Below are 15,471 nucleotides of genomic sequence, written 5' to 3' on the forward strand. Positions count from 1 at the left end.
CTGGAGTGGCAGAGAAGTATGTTAGAAAAATACAGGACATGTATGAGGGCAACAGAACAGTGGTGAGGTGTGCATCAGGGATCCGCCTCGAGCCCCTTCCTCCTTGCAGTGGTAATGGACAGGCTGACAGATGAGGTCAGACTGGAATCCCCGTGGACCATGATGTTCGCAGATGACGTCGTGATCTGCAGTGAAAGCATCAGTCTAACCTCATCTGTTAGCCTATCCATCACCACTGCCAACAGGAAGGGGCTCAGGGCTGATCCCTGATGCAGTCCCCCCTCCACCTTAAATTAAGACATAATGTAGCTCCTTCTGACCTTCTCTGTACTTTCCCATCAACATCCTCAAGGCAAATAATGCATCTGTGGTACTCTTTCTAGGCATGAAACCATACTGTTGCTCGCAAATACTCACTTCTGTCCTGAGTCGAGCCTCCACTACTCTTTACCATAACTTCATTGTGTGGCTCATCAACTTTATTCCTCTATAGTTCCGACAGCTCTGCACATCACCTTTGTTCTTAAAAATGGGCACCAGTACACTTTTCCTCCATTCCTCAGGCATCTTCTCACGCACTAGAATTCTATTGAACAAGCTGGTCAAAAACTCCCCAGCCACCTCTCCTACATGCTTCCAAAACTCCACAGGAATGTCATCAGGACCAACAGCCTTTCCATTTTTCATCCTCTTTCATGCCTTTCTAACTTCCCCCTTACTAATCATTGCCACTTCCTGGTCCACCACACTTGATGAAGTATGTCAGAATAATACAGGACAGTGGTGAGGTGTGACAGAGGAGTTGAAGGTGGAGGTGGGAGTGCATCAGGGATCAGCCTCGAGACCCTTCCTGCTTGCAGTGGTAATGGATAGGCTGACAGATGAGGTCAGACTGGAATCCCTGTGGACCATGATTTTCGCAGATGACGTTGTGATCTCGGCGGCACGGTGGGGATGACTGGTTAGAGCGTCTGCCTCACAGTTCTGAGGACCGGGTTCAATCCCCGGCCCTGCCTGTGTGGAGTTTGCATGTTCTGTCCGGGCACTGCGGTTTCCTCCCACATCCCAAAAACATGCATGGTAGGTTAATTGACAACTCCAAATTGCCCGTAGGTGTGAATGGTTGTTTGTTTGTATGTGCCCTGCGATTGGCTGGCAACCAGTTCAGGGTGTACCCCGCCTCCTGCCTGATGATAGCTGGGATAGGCGACCCTAAGGAGGAGAAGCGGCTCAGAAAATGATATGGCTGGACGGTCGTGATCTGCAGTGAAAGCAGGGAGCAGGTGGAGGAACAGTTCGGGAAGTGGATTTCAATCCATCCTTTTAATTGTCCTTTTTTTTAGCGTACAGACTTATTAGATATGAAATATTTTATCAAGGATTGTTTATTTGGATAATCATGGTTTTCTAGCCATGATTATGAACCAAAATGAAAAGTAAAGAACCTTTGGTAACAATTCAAATGTGTTGGGCTGGATGTTCATTGTCGTTGTCCATGGTGCTGGAATTGCTTGGAGCTGACAATTCAGACATACAAATGAAGTTGGAGCAGCGATTCAACCTCGTTCGTTCTTCTTTTTGACTGCGTTTTCTATTCGCTGAAATCAATTTCCTCCGTAGTTATGGATTAGCTACGGAAGCGTATTGCATTCACTTGGATAAAAAAAAGACTCCTGTTTTTCTGAGTAATTTTTTTTGAGGGCTTTGTTTTTCTGACTAATTTTTTTCTGAGTTATTGGGACACATCAAACTCACGCGAGAACCTGCGAACTGCAAGTGACTCTTTGCGGAATCCGTAGTAAGCAACATGACCGGCTTATTCAGTTTGATCCTCCGTAGTTATGTATTAACACCTTATTTTCGTGTTTGTATTGTTCTTTAAAGTTTAGGTATAATATCTGTGTCATCATTCTCAACATTTGTTCATGTTGTCATACCTTTTGTTGATTTTTGAAAATAGTCTGGATTCAATATTGAATGCATTCTTTCCAAACAAACTAAAATATCTATTAATTATAAATATCTTTTTTAAATTAAACTTTTGCAAAAGAAAACATTGTTTATTAAATTATTTTAACATCACCTTGAGATCAATATTTTTGTCCAGCATTTTTTTCATATTGGTAAAATAGTAAATGCAAACAACCCGATTCCAAAAGCGTTAAGTACAACATCCAATTGTCCAGTCTTGCTATTTTGTTATTTTGTGGCCCCAGATTACTAAAAAAAAAAAAAAAAAAAAAAAACAGTTTCCGTTGGCAATCACATGGAGGTGCACTACCGCCAAAATGCTCTGAGCGCCGCTCGTGCTACGTCATTGAATTCGAAGGAAACTCGTCCGTGCAGCAGTCCTCCTCTCGGACTCCTTTTCGAGCTTCGCAGACGAGAAAGACGACGCTCTGCTCGCCATTCGACGAGGAACGTTTTCCGTGGATTCTCGTGTTTGATTCGGTTTTTATTGTCAAGGATTCCTGTCGGTGTTTGGATATTTTCGGATCCGCGATGGAGCGTCTGTGGATGCGCGCTGTCAGAGGCCGATGGCGCACACTGTTTGTCGTTCTTTGTCTCTGTGAGCTGCGCTCCGTGAGCGGACAGGCTCGCTATTCCATACCGGAGGAGCAGGCGGAAGGCTCTTTCGTGGGGAACATTGCGAGAGATTTGGGCTTGGATGTGGCCAGACTAGTAGCAGGTAAAGCTCGTATTATTAGCAAAGGAGGCCGACAGTATGTTGATTTCAAGCGAGACAAAGGCACACTTGTCATTCAAGAGCGCATCGACCGAGAGGAGCTTTGTGGAAAGACGACGCCCTGCAGCTTCACTTTCGACATCATTTTAGAAAATCCCATCCAACTTTATCGCGTGACAGTGGAGGTCGTGGACATGAATGACAACAGTCCGTCCTTCCCTCAGTCGGAAATTCATTTGAAAATCGCTGAAAGTGCTGCACGTGGGCACTCGTTTCTCTCTCGCAAATGCAGCCGACCCTGATGTTGCTCTTAATGATATTCAGAAATACTGCACTCAAACCATTAGATAATTTTAAATTGGAAATACAAAACCAACCAAAACGGAAGAAAGGTTATCGAAATGCTTTTAGAGAAGCCTTTAGACCGAGAACAGGAGGAGAGCCTGACACTCATGCTGATTGCGTCAGATGGTGGCGAGCCACATCGATCAGGGACGGCGAGAATTCAAATCACTGTGCTGGACGCCAACGACAACGCGCCAGTGTGCACTCAACCTGTTTACAAGGTCGATGTGCGAGAAAATTCACCAGCAGGAACCTTGATCGCGACTGTGAGTGCAAGCGACGCTGATGCGGGCCTCAACGGTGACGTCACATATTCCATTCCTCATATTACCAAAGATGAGAGAGACCTTTTTAGTGTAGATGTTAAAACAGGAGAGATAAAAATTATTGGTAAATTGGATTTTGAGAAATCAAAGAGTTATGAGTTAAACGTCCAGGCCAGTGACCATGGAGGTTATACAGACACGTGTAAAGTTTTCATCAACATAATTGATGAGAACGACAACGTCCCCACAATCAAGTTGATGTCCTTTTCTCAGTCCATACCTGAGGATTCTCCCCCAGGTGCAACCGTGGCTGTTTTTAACGTGAATGATGACGACGCTGACGGCAACGGTGTTGTCAAGTGTGCCATTAACGCTGACGTCCCGTTTAAAATCGAGTCTTCGTTAGCGGGTTACTACACCATAGTGACCGAAAACTTCTTAGACCGGGAAAGCGTCCCCGAATATAACGTGACCATCACAGTGTCCGACCAAGGCTCTCCGCCTCTGTCTAGTAGTCAAAACGTCAACGTTCAAATATCCGACGTGAACGACAACCCGCCCGAATTCCATCAGTCGCAATACAGGAAGACAGTAGCAGAGAACAACCCTCCCGGTTTTTCCGTCTTGACCGTCAGTGCCGGTGACGCGGACTGGGGCCGGAACGCTCGAGTGTCTTACTTCCTGGAGGAGAAAGAAGTTCACGGAGCAGCCGTGTCTTCTTTTGTCTCGGTCCATCCGGAGAGCGGCGTCGTCCGCGCGCTCCGATCCTTCGATTACGAACAAATCAAGTCGTTCGACTTCAACGTGAGCGCCCGCGACTCCGGATCCCCTCCGCTGAGCTCCGCGGCCGCCGTTCGCATCCTGATCCGGGACCAGAACGACAACGCCCCTCAGGTCCTGTACCCGGTCCAGCCGCACGCCGAAATGGTGCCTCGTTCGGCAGACGCGGGCTATCTGGTGACTAAAGTGGTGGCCGTGGATGTGGACTCTGGACAGAACGCCTGGCTCTCCTATAAAGTGCAGCACAAATTTGGGGGCGCAGACAGGGGGGCGCTGTTTGAAGTGGGCCTCCACAATGGAGAAATGCGAACTGTCCGCCAAGTGACTGATAAAGATGCTGTCAAACAAAGACTGACTGTCGTAGTGGAGGACAACGGGCAGCCCTCTCGTTCGGCTACGGTCGCGGTGAACGTGGCGCTGGCGGACGGCTTTCCCGAAGTGCTGAGGTCGGAGTTCGCCGACGACTTTAGCGAGGACTACGACGACCGGCTGACTTTTTACTTAGTCTCGGCTTTGGCCGCGGTCTCCTTCCTCTTCGTCGCCTGCTTGCTGCTTATCGTGTCGCTCAAAGTGTACAGGTGGAGACGGTCTCGCGTCCTGTACCGCTCCGACCTCCCCGTCATTCCGTATTATCCGCCGCGCTACTGCGACACTTTGGGGACGGCGGGGACGCTCCCGCACGTCTACAATTACGAGGCGTGCGCCGCCGCCAAGAGTCACGTGACGAACACGCAAGCCGTGAGTCAAAGTTTAGTGAGTGTGGACGGAGCGGACGCTGACGTGCCGCACGGCGGCGAGCAGACGTCGGGGAACTGCTCTCGGATGTCGACTTTGGTGAGTCAAATCAGTACACTTGTTTCAATATATGTTTGTTTTCAGAGTTTATATCATGGAGAAGCCTTGTTCTTGGATTGATGCATATTTTAAAGTAATTACATTTCATTTACAGTCATGTGTTCAGAACCTGAAAGCCATGCTTGATTGAAAGTACACAGAAATAGTGCATCTTCCAGTTGGAGTGGGGAGAAGAGATTTGGTGGTGGAACCTAAAAGTAAAGGAAATCATTCAAGGAAAGAGGTTAGCTGAGAAGAAGTGGAACACTAAGAGTACTCAAGAGAGGAGAAAGGAATACATTGAGATGCAATGGAGGACAAAGGTCGAGGTGGCAAAGGCCAAACGAGGCATATGATGACATGTATGCCAGGTTGGACACTAAAGAAGGAGAAAAGGATCTATACAGGTTGGCCAGACTGAGGGAGAGAGATGGGAAGGATGTGCAGCAGGTTAGGGTGATTAAGGACAGAGATGGAAATGTGTTGACTGGTGCCAGCAGTGTGCTAGCTCGATGGAAAGAATACTTTGAGGAGTTGATGAATGAGGAAAATGAGAGAGAAGGGAGATTAGAAGAGGCAAGTGTTGTGGACCAGGAAGTGGCAATGATTATAAGGGGGAAGTGAGAAAGGCATGAATGAGGATGAAAAATGGAAAGGCTGTTGGTCCTGATGACATTACTGTGGAGTTTTGGAAGCATATCGGAGAGGTGGCTGTGGAGTTTTTGACCATCTTGTTCAACAGAATTCTAGCAGGTCAGAAGATGCCTGAGGAATGCGAGCAACAGATCTTGAGAAAGCCTATGACTGAGTACCCAGAGAGGAACTGTGGTACTGCATGTGGAGGTCTGGAGTGTCAGAGAAGTATGTTAGAATAATACAGGACATGTATGAGGGCAACAGAACAGTGGTGAGGTGTGACAGAGGAGTTGAAGGTGGGGGTGGGAGTGCATCAGGGATCAGCCCCGAGCCTCTTCCTGTTTGCAGTGGTAATGGATAGGCTGAGAGGTTAGACTGGAATCCCTGTGGACCATGATTTTCGCAGATGACGTTGTGATCTAGGCGGCACGGTGGAAGACTGGTTAGAGCGTCTGCCTCAGAGTTCTGAGGACCGAGGTTCAATCCCCGGCCCCGCCTGTGTGGAGTTTGCATGTTCTCTCCGGGCACTGCGGTTTCCTCCTACATCCCAAAAACATGCATGGTAGGTTAATTGACAACTCCAAATTGCCAGTAGGTGTGTCGACTTTGGTGAGTCAAATATCTCTCTAATATACAAGCAGGGCTTGACATCAGCTCACCAGCCACTGTGGCTAGTTGTTTCCCAGAGTTACTAGCCACTCAGCATTTTCTTTAGCTTGACTTTTGTTACGTTTAATATGAATATAGCTAGGTTATAGAACGAGATTTACAACCCTTTTAAATGTATTTGACCCCTTTGCACAACCAAGCCAAGACGACATGAATTTTTAACGCTACAAGAACCACCATTCATATCAGACGTCCGAGTCTGAACCATCACACAGACTTCGGTGAGTCTCTTGTAAGATATAAAATTCAAAATGAGAGAAAAACAAATTCATTGTTGCATTCCACTTCAGCTGGCCCATGTCTTTCCAATCACTTGCTTTGCCGACTGCAACAGAAATACGGTACATTCTGCTTTTCCAGTTTTCCAGAAGCTTTCCTGCAACCTAGGAGTTCCACTCTGCGAAGAGTTAGTCGCTGTGTCTGAGAGAGAGACTTTTATTCATAGCGAAAGTGACAAGCAAGTTTGGCTGTGAATTCAATTCATCAATGACAGCAAGCGTGCAGCTGTTGAATATTTCCAACTCGGTAAGAGGTCTCTGATATCCTTATCACCAGGGTACCGGTTTCGTACTCGTCGCGTTCGGCCGACAAAATAAATACTTCTCAGTCCATTCTGTCTGGAATTGCCGGATTTCTACATCGACTGCGTTTTTTCGGCCTTCGGAGAGACATTTTGAATCCTGTCTTGTTTCTCAAAGTGTGTCGCGAGGAGCAATGTCATCTCGAGCCAGTTGATCCTTCGTGCAAGCAGGTATTTACGGCAAGTCCACTTGGACAAACTCATATTGTCCACTTGGACAAACTCATATTGGTTTTTGTATCGCCATGATTTAATTGATCACTGCAACCACTCACACATGTTACAACACGTCATCAAATTAAAATAGTCGTCTGGGGGGGGGCATATGAAATTACATTTCAAAGGGGGCCCACTAGTTAAATAGGCCTGGTGTATTATGTCGACTCCGTTTGAGAAAACTATAATGAAATATATAGGAGTGTTGAGAAAGTTGACGCTTGAATACCCAGCATGCCCAGCGGCTTTGGATAAACAGTTGACTTCTTGGTTGACTTTTTTTTTTTTTTTTTTATGTTTCTTATTTCCTAATAGTAGTAAACATCACGTGTGTCCATCTACCCCTTATATATATTTTTTTTATTTCATCAGTCACATGAAGAATATGCAAGCCATGAGAAAGCTTCGTGAGTGTGGATGGAGCGGATGCTGACGTGCCGCATGGCAACCGGCAGATGTCAGGAAACTGCTCACAAATGTCAACTTTGCTGATTCAAATATTTCACCATGTCTCCTTCACTTGATATTAGTCAACATGTGTTCACCATTTCCAGTACCAAGGGGGTCCTATCAGGTCTCACCCTTCGATCCAAAGTTTCACATGGTCATTAGGTCATCACCCGATTTTATTGAAGTCACACCATTACCTTTATTTCCCTCAACATAATTTTCCTCGAAAAGAACATATTAGAATTTGAACATAAATACACATGATAGAATTTACAGTGTATTTAAGAGCACATTGAAGAACTTGGCACTTATTTCATAGCTAAAGTGACAAGCTTCTTGGTTTTGTTGTCAACTCACTTCATCAGTGACAGCAAGCGAGCAGTTGTTGACTATTTCCTCCTCGGTAAAAGGTCTCTTATGTTCAAATCACCAGGGTCCCGATTTAGTACTCGTCGCGTTCGGCAGACAAAATAAATACTTCTTAGTCCATTATGTTTGGAATTGCCGGTTTTCAACATCGACTTTGTGTTTTTTTCGGCTTTCAGAGAGACATTTTGAAGCCTGTCTTGTTTCTCAAACTTTGTAGCCAGTAGCAATGTAGTCTCAACTTCTTTTACTCGTTTCAAAACCGGGGACAACATGTCACTTTGCACTCTTTTAAGAGTGTTCATATGCACAGAGGCAAGTGTTGGTTTTGTGACTCGTTTGGGTTTTAAAAGTCTCAAAAGTATGCAGTCTTACAAAATGTTCCGACCATTCATTCCCAGAGTTACAGTGACACGAACAGTGGCACCTCCCGTGACCGGATGTGATTTAAAGGATATCGGAAGTCATGGTCAGTGCATGTGTCCAAAAATACTTTCCGGTTGTCACTGAAAGCGGTGTTGACAAGGTCTGTTAGTTCCAGAATTGACCACTGTTGTTTAGTGGCGCTGTGGCGCAATCTCGGCAGAGACTGGAGCTTTATGAGGATTCCCACATAGTTTCTCGGCAGGACTCACCCCCACGAACTCACCATCCCCACACTGTTCAATTTTGTCCAAAATAAAAACAAATAAGTTTGTTATGGTTAGGTTTTGGTTCTAGGTTTGGGGCTAAACCGTTTTCAGATTGGTTAAGGATTAGGGTGGGTTAGGTTAGTGGGAAACATACTAATGCCGCCACACTTTTATCACATACTTCTTTTCCCGTTGAGAAGCAGGAGGGCATGTTTTACAGGTACCCAACAGCCAATCATTGAGTAGCGGCGCATGACCTGGAGCCAGTAATATTGGAGCAGGGCGTGTCCTGCCTACAACCTATGTGGGAATACTAATCACGCAAGACTGGGATGCACCTATTTCCGTGTCACGGACATGCAATATGAATAGGTTCAACTATTTGGCGGCCATGTTGAATGTGGCAACATTTTCATTGTATTGACGTGGCGGCCATGATGGCACAAGCTCAGTTCTATCTATTGTCGCATAGAGAGAGAGCGCACATGGCTGCGGTGTTCACTCAACGAGCAATACGACACATAAGTCCCTGGAGTCTGGAACATGCTATTTCTGGTACAGTAACAGTTTTTTTTTGTCAAGCAATTTGTCGATGGCAACGCATTTGGAACTAGGAAGCACACTAATTTGTCGTGACTCACGAAAGCGAGTGGCCTATGACAAGTACATAAGCATTGTCGACATCAAGCACCTCAGCGTAGTAAGTTTGGATGAAATTTAAAACTTTTCAAACATTTTAAGTTGTAAAAAAAATTTCATTTACAATAAATTGGTGAGGGGAGGAGCTGTGGGTCGTGACAAAAAGAACAAGATCCCGGAGCGGCCGAAATGAGTTTCCGGGCTCTCCCTTAGAGATAGGATGTGAAGCTCGGTCATCCGGGAGGATCTCAGAGTAGAGCTGCTGCTCCTCCGCATCGAGAGGAGCCAGATGAGGTGGCTGGGGCATCTGATTCGGATGCCTCCCAGACGCCTACTTGGTGAGGTGTTCCGGGCACGTCCCACCGGGAGGAGACCCCGGGGACGACCCAGGACACGCCGGAGAGACTACTTCTCTTGGCTGGCCTCGGAGCGCCTCGGGATCCCCCCGGAAGAGCTGGAGGAAGTGACTGGGGAGAGGGAAGTCTGGGCATCCCTCTTGATAAAGCTACTGCCCCCGCGACCCGTCGTCAGATAAGTGGTCGAAAATGGATGACTGGATGGACAGTAAATAGGTACCTTACTGGCGGCACGGAGCCGACTGGTTAACACATCTGCCTCACAGTTCGGAGGACCGGGGTTCAAATCCCAGCCCCGCCTGTGTGGAGTTGGCATGTTCTCCCCATGCCTGGGTGGGTTTTTTCCAGGCACTCGGGTTTCCTCCCACATCCCAAAAACATGCGTGGTAGGATGATTGAAGACTCTAAATTGCCCGTAGCAATGAATGTGAGTGCGAATGGTTGTTTGTTGATGTGTGTTCTGCGATTGGCTGGCGACCAGTTGAGGGTGTACCCCGCCTCTCGCCCGAACATAGCTGGGAGAGGCTCCAGCAGCCCGCGACCCTAATGAGGATAAGCGGTACAGACTATGGATGGATGGTACCTTACTGGCGTTTTAGGCCATGAAAAAGCACAAAACACTCATTTTGTACTGTCCAGTAATATTGGTGCGAATGGCCACCAAAAAACGGCTTCAATAGAACGGACAATCAGCTGTAACAGACGAGCCTCTGCCTGTAATCGTCTGTTAAATCGAGGTTCCACTGTATGTCAATATTCTGGAACTAAACATCGAAAAGATGCAGCCTCATCAATAATGTATTTTTTTTTATTGTTGTCATATTACATCATGATAAGAGGGAGTGTACGAGTCGTGCATTGTACTTTTCCAAATAATGTTTCGCTCGCCCCAAAGTGAGCAGTGAGCTCCTCGTGCAGTCTTGTCTCTGTCCATGGTGCTGAAGGGCAGCTTCCAAGGGATTTGTTGACCAGCGCTCGTTCTGAAGAATTCCAATCAATAATCATCATTTATATCATTTGTATGACTCTTACGCACACAACGTCCTTCCTGTAACTGTGTTGATTGGCTGTTTGTTCAGATGACAACCTTAACTAGGAAAATGTCTTTTTTTAAATTTATATTTAATGCAGTTATTTAACAGGACATAACATATTCAAGGATGTTTTTTCCCCCCCATGTTGAAGCTTTTATTCTGACTGGGCAGTTTGGCATATCGGCCTCTAAGGGGCGCTGTTACATGGTAAATGGATGTGTTGGCGCTGTGTGATGCAGTGCAGCTCCCTCCTCTGTCGCTGCCATTTGGCACCAGAGAGCTTCGCGTGAACGACGTACAATCGTTGAGCTCAAATAACGCGCATCTGATTGCGCCTGCTTTGGTTCTGTCTTTTTTTCGATTACGTCCCATTATTGGAATATTTTTAATTTCATATGGAGGCTAAAAACATTCGTCCGAGCCGAGGAGGAATGCGATGGCGACGCGCGGCCGGCCCTCTTTGTCTTTTGGTGTTTTTTTCTCCACGCGAGCGAGGCCCAAATCCGCTACTCAATCCCCGAGGAGATGAAAAAAGGCTCGCTCGTCGGAAATGTGGCCCAAGATCTCGGTTTGGATCTGAAAAGACTCCGTTCTGGGCGGGCCCGCATCGTGACCGGGGAGAACGTCCAGTACGCCGAGCTGAGGGCGGACAAAGGGCTCCTGGTTGTCCATGAGAGGATAGATCGAGAACAGCTGTGTGGAGACGTGACGCCGTGCAGCTTCACCTTCGAGATTTTGTTGGAAAACCCCATGGAATTGCACCCGGTCACCATCGAAGTGTTGGACGTCAACGACAACGCGCCCACTTTTGAAAATAAACATTTAGAATTCGAAATAAGCGAGTCCGCTGCACTTGGCTCCCGTTTTGTTCTGGAGGCTGCGTATGATGCTGACGTGGATGTAAACGGCGTGCAGAGTTACATTTTGACACCGAGTGATCATTTTGTTTTGAAGCAACACGTCAGTCCGGGAGGCAGAAAATATGCAGAAATGGTCCTGCAGAAAGCCTTAGACAGAGAACAGCAGCCGCGACTTTCCCTTAAATTAGTGGCTGTGGACGGTGGGAATCCACAGAGGTCAGGTACGGTAAATATAGATATTAACATTCAAGATGCAAATGATAATGCGCCCGTCTTTAATCAAACCGTTTATAAAGCAAAAGTGACTGAAAATGCAGCAAAAGGCACTCACGTTCTGACTGTGAATGCCACTGATGCTGATAGCGGTTCAAATGGGAAAGTCACATTCTCGTTTTCAAAATCAAATGCAGAAATCGCAGATTTGTTTCACATAGATGAGATGACAGGTTGCATATCTGTTGTAAAAGAAATTGATTATGAAAAAGACAAAACGATAGAGTTCATGGTTGAAGCGAAAGATCAAGGTGGATTTGCTGACTCTAGCAAAGTGGAAATCCAAGTCCTGGATTTGAATGATAATGTCCCCGTCCTCAACGTGATGTCCTTCACGAGTCCGGTTTCAGAAGACTCCCCGGCTGGTACCACTATTGGTATCATGAACGTGAAAGACCAGGATTCTGGCGAAAACGGTCACGTGAGGTGCGCCATCGAAGGCCGCGTTCCATTTCGCATGAAATCCAACGTGCGCAATTATTTTGCCTTGGTGACCGATGCCGATTTGGATCGCGAAAGCGTGTCCGAATATAACATCACAGTCGTCGCGTCGGACGCCGGCTCGCCTCCCCTCTCCGCCGAGAGAACTTTTCATTTGAAAGTTTCCGACGTGAACGACAACGCTCCTGTGTTTGCCGTCAGCTTTTATCGTGCCAACCTCGCCGAAAACAACTCGCCGGGTGTTTCCGTGCTGAGAGTGAGTGCCAAAGACCCAGATGAAAACCAGAACGCTCGTGTCTCTTACATGTTGGAGCAGGGCGAGATCGGGGGAACTCCGATTGCCTCGTTTGTGTCCGTGAACGCCCAAAGCGGCGTCGTCAGCGCCGTGCGCTCCTTCGACTACGAGCGGATGAAGCGGCTGGACTTTGCGGTGCGAGCGCAGGACGGAGGCTCCCCTCCTCTCTGTAGCAACGTGAGCGTGGGCGTCCTGATCCGGGACCAGAACGACAACGCCCCTCAGGTCCTGTACCCGGTCCAGCCGCACGCCGAAATGGTGCCTCGTTCGGCAGACGCGGGCTATCTGGTGACTAAAGTGGTGGCCGTGGATGTGGACTCTGGACAGAACGCCTGGCTCTCCTATAAAGTGCAGCACAAATTTGGGGGCGCAGACAGGGGGGCGCTGTTTGAAGTGGGCCTCCACAATGGAGAAATGCGAACTGTCCGCCAAGTGACTGATAAAGATGCTGTCAAACAAAGACTGACTGTCGTAGTGGAGGACAACGGGCAGCCCTCTCGTTCGGCTACGGTCGCGGTCAACGTGGCGCTGGCGGACGGCTTCCCCGAAGTGCTGAGGTCGGAGTTCGCCGACGACTTTAGCGAGGACTACGACGACCGGCTGACTTTTTACTTAGTCTCGGCTTTGGCCGCGGTCTCCTTCCTCTTCGTCGCCTGCTTGCTGCTTATCGTGTCGCTCAAAGTGTACAGGTGGAGACGGTCTCGCGTCCTGTACCGCTCCGACCTCCCCGTCATTCCGTATTATCCGCCGCGCTACTGCGACACTTTGGGGACGGCGGGGACGCTCCCGCACGTCTACAATTACGAGGCTGCCAAGAGTCACGTGACGAACACGCAAGCCGTGAGTCAAAGTTTAGTGAGTGTGGACGGAGCGGACGCTGACGTGCCGCACGGCGGCGAGCAGATGTCGGGGAACTGCTCTCGGATGTCGACTTTGGTGAGTCAAATCAGTACACTTTTTTCAATATATGTTTGTTATCAGAGTTTATATCATGGAGAACCCTTGTTCTTGTATTGATACATATTTTAAAGTCATTACATTTCATTTGCAGTCGTGTGTTCAGAACCTGAAAGCCATGCTAGATTAAAAGTAGACAGAAATAGGGCATCTTCTCGTTGGAAAGGGGAGAAGAGATTTGGTGGTGGAACCTCAAAGTAAAGAAAATCATTCAAGGAAAGAGGTTAGCTGAGAAGAAGTGGAACACTGAGAGGAGGCGAAATGAATACATTGAGATGCGATGTAGGGCAAAGGTCGAGGTGGCAAACGCCAAACGAGGCATATGATGACATGTATGCCAGGTTGGACACTAAAGAAGGAGAAAAGGATCTATACAGGTTGGCCAGACAGAGGGAGAGAGATGGGAAGGATGTGCAGCAGGTTAGGGTGATTAAGGACAGAGATGGAAATGTGTTGACTGGTGCCAGCAGTGTGCTAGCTAGATGGAAAGAATACTTTGAGGAGTTGATGAATGAGGAAAATGAGAGAGAAGGGAGAGTAGAAGAGGCAAGTGTGGTGGACCAGGAAGTGGCAATGATTAGTAAGGGGGAAGTTAGAAAGGCATGAAAGAGGATGAACAATGGAAAGGCTGTTGGTCCTAATGACATTCCTGTGGAGTTTTGGAAGCATGTAGGAGAGGTGGCTGGGGAGTTTTAGCGGGTGAGAAGATGCCTGAGGAATCCGAGCAACAGTATGGTTTCATGCCTAGAAACAGTAGCACAGATACATTATTTGCCTTGAGGATGTTGATGGAAAAGTACAGAGAAGGTCAGAAGGAGCTCCATTGTGTCTTTGTAGATCTTGAGAAAGCCTACGACAGAGTACCCAGAGAGGAACTGTGGTACTGCATGCGGAGGTCTGGAGTGGCAGAGAAGTATGTTAGAAAAATACAGGACATGTATGAGGGCAACAGAACAGTGGTGAGGTGTGCATCAGGGATCAGCCTCGAGCCCCTTCCTGCTTGCAGTGGTAATGGACAGGCTGACAGATGAGGCCAGACTGGAATCCCCGTGGACCATGATGTTTGCAGATGACGTCGTCTGCAGTGAAAGCATCAGTCTAACCTCATCCGTTAGCCTATCCATCACCACTCCAAACAGGAAGGGGCTCAGGGCCGATCCCTGATGCACTCCCACCTCCACCTTAAATTCGTCTGTCACACCTTCAGCACACCTCACCGTTCTGCTGCCCTCGTACATGTCCTGTATTATTCTAACATACTTCTCTGCCACTCCAGACTTCCGCATGCAGTACCACAGTTCCTCTCTGGGTACTCTGTCATAGGCTTTCTCTAGATCGACAAAGACCCAATGTAGCTCCTTCTGACCTTCTGTACTTTCCCATCAACATCCTCAAGGCAAATAATGCATCTGTGGTACTCTTTCTAGGCATGAAAGCATACTGTTGCTCGCAAATACTCACTTCTGTCCTGAGTCGAGCCTCCACTACTCTTTACCATAACTTCATTGTGTGGCTCATCAACTTTATTCATCTATAGTTCCGACAGCTCTGCACATCACCTTTGTTCTTAAAAATGGGCACCAGTACACTTTTCCTCCATTCCTCAGGCATCTTCTCACGCACTAGAATTCTATTGAACAAGCTGGTCAAAAACTCCACAGGAATGTCATCAGGACCAACAGCCTTTCCATTTTTCATCCTCTTTCATGCCTTTCTAACTTCCCCCTTACTAATCATTGCCACTTCCTGGTCCACCACACTTGCCTCTTCTACTCTCCCTTCTCTCTCATTTTCCTCATTCATCAACTCCTCAAAGTATTCTTTCCATCTAGCTAGCACACTACTGGCACCAGTAAACAAATTTCCATCTCTGTCCTTAATCACCCTAACCTGCTGCACATCCTTCCCATCTCTCTCCCTCTGTCTGGCCAACCTGTAGAGATCCTTTTCTCCTTCTTTAGTGTCCAACCTGGCATACATGTCCTCATATGCCTCTTGTTTGGCCTTTGCCACTTCTACCTTTGCCCTATGTCGCATCTCAATGTATTCCTTTCGCCTCTCCTCGTTGCTCTGTTTCCCACTTCTTCTTAGCTAACCTTTTTCCTTGTATGATTTCCTGTCCTGTGAGGTTCCACCACCTTGTCTCCTTCTCTCCT

The 15,471-nt window shown here is 47.4% G+C and overlaps 1 protein-coding gene and 2 pseudogenes across 8 annotated transcripts in view; all 3 read left to right on the plus strand.

Annotated features, from left to right (window-relative positions):
- LOC133485289 (protocadherin gamma-C5-like) overlaps positions 1-15,471 on the plus strand; it is a 294,682-nt gene that overhangs the window by 113,085 nt on the left and 166,126 nt on the right. The gene's annotated exons all lie outside the window — the stretch shown is intronic.
- Positions 693-4,992, plus strand: LOC133485206 (protocadherin gamma-A4-like; annotated as a pseudogene).
- Positions 4,826-13,921, plus strand: LOC133485085 (protocadherin gamma-A3-like; annotated as a pseudogene).

Source organism: Phyllopteryx taeniolatus, chromosome 10 (assembly GCF_024500385.1).
Source record: "Phyllopteryx taeniolatus isolate TA_2022b chromosome 10, UOR_Ptae_1.2, whole genome shotgun sequence".
Classification (NCBI taxonomy): Eukaryota; Metazoa; Chordata; class Actinopteri; order Syngnathiformes; family Syngnathidae; genus Phyllopteryx; species Phyllopteryx taeniolatus.